Here is a 6,582-nt window from a genome sequence, read left to right on the forward strand (position 1 = left end):
TCAGGGGGGGTTTAAATGTTTTGATTCTTGCCGGCACTTTCACTTTCTCCGGTATGTGAGGCTCCTGGCAGCCAGTGTCTCTGTGGCACGGTCGCAGTTCAGTTCAGCGGCGCTGGCCGCTTCCAGGCGCTTTAACATTTGTTCTCCTTTCCATGGAGCCCACGAGGTGAGGTGGAGGCTCCTCTGATCTGCGGCGGCACTGGCCGCGCGTAGGCGCTTCCTTCTTTCCCCTCCCCGCCCGCTGCAGCCTCGGCAGTCCTCGCGAGGGGGGGGGGGGTGTGATGAGGCTTCCTCAGGCGGGGAGCGTGTCGCTCCGGTCACTTTTCCCTGGGCGGGGGTGCTTAAGGCAGGCCGCGGGTAGGCTCCGCCGGCTCTGCTTAATTACCAGCTGCTGCAGGCTCCACTCTCCGGTCTCCCGCCGCAGCAGCCCTTCCTCACACACGCTGCGCGGCGGAGACTTGCCATTTACCTCGCAGGCCGCGGGTAGGCTCCGCTGGTTATGCAGTGTCTCTCCTCGCGGGGGGGGGGGGGTGCCGTCGGCAGGCCGCGGGTAGGCTCCGCTGGTTCTGCAGTATCTCTCCTCGCGGGGGGGTGCCGTCGGCAGGCCGCGGGTAGGCTCCGCTGGCGCTGCAGAGTCTTTCCTCGGTGGGGATGCCACCGGCAGGCCGCGGGTGGGCTCCGCTTGGTCTTGATCACGTCGCGAGGGGGGGTCGGGAGGCGGTTAGCTACTCCGCTCCCTCCCCCTCGTTGTTGACGGGTGTTGCGGGTCCGGCCGCGCTTCCTCACACCGCCATTTGTCTCTGTGCCCCGCCGCTTCTAGGCACACACGCGGTGGGGGCGGGGGACGACTCGGGCAGGCCGCGGGTAGGCTCCGCTGGCGCTGCTTATTGATCACCACAGTTTATGGCGGGCACTTCGCCCGTGGGGCTCACCTTCGGCCGGCGGGCCAGATGCTCCGTCGCGGTCGCGGCGGGTGGGCTCCGCCCGGCCCGTGTACCTCTCCGGTGGGGGTTTTCAGCCACGCGGCCGTCGCAGGTGGGCACTGGGCGGTCCGCTTGTTTTCGGTGGCACTCGTTGGTGGCGGTCGACGCGGATGGGCTCCGGTCGGCTTGCTGTGTGGCGCCGAAGTGCCTACCGGCTTCACGGCGCGTTGCGCCTCGCCACAGGGGATGCCCTTTAGACGGGCAGCTCTCTTCCCCTATTTCTTGTAGATTTAGCAGTGGTTAGCAGTGGGTAGTGGCACGCATGGGCTGCACTACCGGCCTCGTCGCCATTGTAGGGTTTGTGGTGGAGGGGGGCCCTAGGCCCGCATGTCAGGCGCAGCAATGACCTGACACAGACACCAGATGAGGGTAGTGGGAATAGCCTCGAGCACGTGCGCTCCGCCCCATTTATTGACAGCGTCATGTGACACCATGACGTCTGTGGTGGGTGGGTGTAAAGTAAGTTACATCACACTGGAGCACTAGAACGTGTCCATGCTAGGACACTACACATCCCTGGAATCACCCGCGTAGCTAGCGGGGGCGGGGGGGGGCGGTCCGCCCCAGGCAGCACCTTTTTTGAGGCGGCCGCGGCCGCACGGGCGGGCCGGCACTCTCACTGACTGACTGGAGGAGGCCCGGCCGAGGCCCGTTGCGGCCGCGGAGGCCTGTGTGAGCTGTGACTAGGGCGGCGCGGTTTACACATAATCAGAGTTTTGACCCGCCGGTGAAACCCGTCGGACGGGACACTGACAGTAAATCAGGCCATCTGTCTCCCATTCTGATTTAAGCACAGTCACAGAAGTAGCACACCATGCATTTAATTATAAATGTATGTACACCTGTCGGCAATGGTTCCACTTCCGATTAGCATGAATCACGTCACGACGTCATCAACTCAGGGCCCCCACCTCCCAGCCTCGCTCACAGGGCCGTCAATCAGGTAGCGTGCGCGGTGCATACAGCGCAACCAATGATGGCCCTGTAACATTTTGGGCCAGCCCTCTCGCCGGCCACACCGTAGCCAGCCAGCTGACCCAGTGTGACCTGTGACGCGTTATGCGCTGCGGCTGCGCACTCAGCCCCTCCCGTCGTGTCGAGGACTCCGGAGTGGACTGTGGAGACAACCACCACCATTTTTCTTGCCTCGCCTGGCCGGGGCACTGCCACTGCTGCCCTCAGCCCTGCCCTGTTCAGCGCTAAGCCTTTACAGTACTCACTGTACTGTCTCTCTGTGCTGTGGGCTGTCACTGTGGCTGCGGGCGGGGGGCACTCTGCGCGACACACACCAAAATAATTGAGGTGAGACATAGGTAGCTGCCAAGGTTCCAGATTGCTATGTGTGTGACATTTTCATAATCTGAGATTTTGAGTGTAATTATGAGTGACATTTCAAAGACTAGGAGTGACACTTTCTCGTGTGCAAAACTATTCAATAAAGCGGTGCTTGGCAAACATATACATATCAGAAATTAATCCCATTTACCACCACAATCTACACAGTGGGTAGGATAGAGCATACATACTTTCGATTCAGCCCTTTGCACGGATCCTGCCTGGTCACCAGCCCCTGGTGCAATTCACTTTCCCTACATGGAATAATAAAATGAAAGTGAAAGCCTGCCGTTCATCTAAATTGAACACACTGCTCACCTATCGGCGTTAGGGAATTGGGCATGCTTTATTCTGTTCACTCCTTTGGTGTAGCGACCCGGACAACACAGCCTGGCAGACGCAAAGTCACTGCCCAACACACCGCCTACACACCATGTAACATCGGCCTGTGTCTGGAAGAGGCCCGCCGTCTGAGGGGAGGGGCACGCGCCTCATATTGACAAAAGCTACTACTTAGCTGAATTTATTTTGTGCAAATAATCTTTACATTATTTCCCGAAAACTTTTCTGTTTTATTTTGCAGTATGTTGATGCATATTAACATGTTTTTAAGTGAAACGCTGTAGTAGCTTCTAAATGCCACCATTATTATGCAAATGATAGTTACATGTGACTTTCAGATAGATGCGCGTGTTTGCGGGCAAGGCAACACGTTCAAACAGTATTCTTTACATGCTGCGCATTGCACTACGAGTTGTTTAATGAAATGGAGGGGTAGCTGATTTCTGGGTCCGATAAGCAAATTAATGATGGGAAAGGCATTTGAACAATGAGAAACTCTAGCTTAAAACTGCTGCTGCAAAGCACCAGGAATGTAAGGGCACTAACCAGAGGGAGACTGTGCGACACTTTAACAAGAGTACAAACCAAGCAATGACTTTCATGTAGAGAAACACATCTCAAACGTGCCTCTTTGCTGAAAAACGTATGAAAAGAAATGGTCACTAACCACCTAATTTATTATTAAGGAAACTTCTGATTCTGCAACACGACTAGACCGGATCTAGTGGCAATTGGCACCAGCTCCTTTATCAAAGATTATTCCAAGATGGCTTGCGTCGTTAAAGCTCTCCTACCTGAAACCGTTTGCATAGTATATGGCACTTAGAGCAACCAGCATGGAGCAGCTCAATATCATAGCTCATGGGTGGGAAATCTGTGCACTTCTCCCAAATGGTAAATACTGGAAAAATAACAGGAAGGGCGCCGGAGCCACGAGGGGCTCTGCGGGCACGCACTGTCTGCTGGATCGAAATTAAATTGTATGACAACAGAACACTGTGACACATGTCACGTGGAAGGCTCTTTATCTTTGGGGGGGGCAGGGTTCTGAATTTACCAATCGGGCACCGGAGCAGGGAGTTCATTTAATCAGTCTGGGCTGGCTGCAGCAGGCAGACTCAGGCCGTGAGCCACCGCGGGCCGCAGAAATTCACAGGTTTGCCGCCCAGCCCGCCTCTGCTGATATTTGTCGAGGCAGGGGCTGTCTTGACTCCTGTGAGTCCCAGGGGAGGGGGTGGGCTCCAATGACAGACAATCATTCATGGATACACCACTGACCTCGATGACATCCGGCTGACACAGCAAAAATGTATTGTGCTACATTGTAGAAGTTGGGGTGAGTAAGCGCCAGCCAGCAGCCTGAGCCTCCCTTAACTCTTCTGGGATAAGCCTAGCTGCTCGTGCTACGTTACTACAGGGTTGAGCAGGGGTTATCAAAGGGTGTAGCCCCCTTACTCTGACTTAGGAAGAAGGGTCTCCACTTGGACATTGGCCAGCCATTGCCAACTAGAGACCCCCATTTCTAACAAACAACCATTGCGATTTTGAGAGGAGTAAACATCTCAATGCCCATTAGATTCCCCATGTTTGACTAATGTTCTGATTTGTTACCTTTGCCTCAAATTGTAAAGCGCTCTGATAAACTTCGGGTTCAAGTTTGCGCTATATAAAACTATAAATAACTAAATGTAACTTTCATAATCGAGGTAACTGTTAGCAGCAATACTACGTGTCTCTCCTCGGAGACTCGGACATCTTTGAAGTGCTCACCGTCCTTTTTATCCAGCACCCAACCCCCCCCCTCCCCCAAGGGGCGGCAATCTGAGGGTTAGGCCCGGGCGCCACAAGCTCTAGCTAAGCCCCTGCCTGGAATCTTCATTATAAAGAAAAAGGATTTGAAAACCCATCGCTGATAATTACAGATCAAAAGAAGCCTTTGGTAACGTCCATTTTATCTTCTGCTTTGCACATCTTGATTAACTTTACCTAGCGCATAATTTAAAATTGGATTCAAGCGCTGACGGTTTAGTTACGGAGCATGTGTGAATATTACTACATGTTTGTGCAGTGTGCAGCAGTGATAGTGCTTACTTTTGAAGTAAATTCTGTATCTACATGTGAACACCTTTAAATTGAAGCTGTTACCTCTAGCTTCGTGTGGCATCGTTGTTGTGGGAGTTCTCGACCTCATTATTCGAGCGGTGAAAGGAATTATTTTCCCAGCATCTTTTAAACAGCAGAGTGTGTATTTCCATGAGGCAGCATTTTTTAATTGTTCAGCGTGATCGGAGCAAGGCAAATAGAGCGTTCAACCACTGTGCGCAATTAATCTGAGCGAGGGAATCGGAGTCTTCACCCATGGCAGCTGACGTATGAGGACAGTCTTCCTGAACCCATATGTCATCACATAATGTTAGCGTGCGTGCCTCCATTTTGTTGACCTTCAACATTAGTATCTTAGCAACAAGTATATATAAGAATCCCAATGCTCGGGTATTAGTAAATGGTGCTCTATCTAAAATGATACAAATTGGAAGAGGGACAAGATAAGGTTGTCCACTCTCCCCTGCCCTCTTCAATATGTATATTGAGCCATTGGCTATTAAGCTAAGGGCAAGTAGGGGTATCCAGCCATTCTCTTGTAATAACTGGGTAAAAAAGATTGGACTTTATGCTGACGATCTTATGATTTTCACCACCCATATATAATCATCATTACCCGTAATATGGGAAGTATTACATTATTTTGGTACTGTTTCAGGCTATGCTATAAACCCTCAAAAAACGGAAATAATGCAGTGGAATACAAACTCACATAGTGAGCTTGTTAAAAAGAAGATTAGATATCTGGGAATTGAGTTAGTGCAAGATTTGACTTTATTAGCAAAGGTAAACTTTGCTTTGGTTACCTCTAAGGTCAAAAAACAACTCCAACAATGGAAAAACGTACCTTTATACTTCCTTGGCAAATCAAACCTTATTAAAATGACAATTTTACCAAAGTATACCTTCATTTTAAATGCAATCCCATTAGAATTTAAGATTGAATGGATTAAAAAAGCACAGGGAGAACTGACCAGTTTCATATGGGGCAGGAAAAGGTCTAGAATTGCATGGAAGACATGTAGGGAAAGGAAAGAAAATGGAGGTATAGCAAGCCCTGACTTATTACAATACCAAAGAGCCTTTCACTTAAAAATCTTTAGACCATTACTAAAGAATTCAATTCAATACACTCCCATGTTTCGTGCTCTGACATATAGCGCACCTGACCTTGCTGATAATTTTTTATATAAGTTTGGGGACCCTAAGTTTAAAAAAATAAATCAGACTAAAGATTCTTTACGGGGCATGTAAACTATGGAGCCAAATCAGGAAGATATTACATATTCCTTATTATAGTTGTAATGCACCAATATGGCGCTCTCCAGGGACCCCCACATGTTTGCAAGATACCCTGGCAATCCCGATAAGAATGAAAGGAATATGTAAATGGGGCCAACTTTTGGAGGGGACACAATTAATTTCTTGGCAAAAGTTCCAAGAGACTACAGAAAACACGGTTTCACGATTTAAATACTGTCAATTATTAAGCTGGGCTCTGATTCTGAAACAAGGGCAGACTTATAAGGAGACACAGGAGTCTAAAAAAGCGTTGCAGCCAAGATTTAGGAAAGAGATCTCTATGTGGTACTGGATACTGGTACAGTCAATAGATGACCCCAAAAGCTGGCATGTGGAAATATGGAGGATGGAGCTGCCGGAGTTGGATCTAGAAGTGTTATGGCAAGTATCAATTGCACATTTATGGTATTATGTGAAATCTGTCCCACTAAAGAAAAATCATCTTTTTACCATACATAAAGCGTATTGGACACCTCGAAAGTTGGCAAAATTGGGTTCTCAAACGGTGAAGAAATGC

The sequence above is a fragment of the Lissotriton helveticus genome, chromosome 11 (assembly GCF_964261635.1).
Source record: "Lissotriton helveticus chromosome 11, aLisHel1.1, whole genome shotgun sequence".
In the NCBI taxonomy this organism is placed as follows: Eukaryota; Metazoa; Chordata; class Amphibia; order Caudata; family Salamandridae; genus Lissotriton; species Lissotriton helveticus.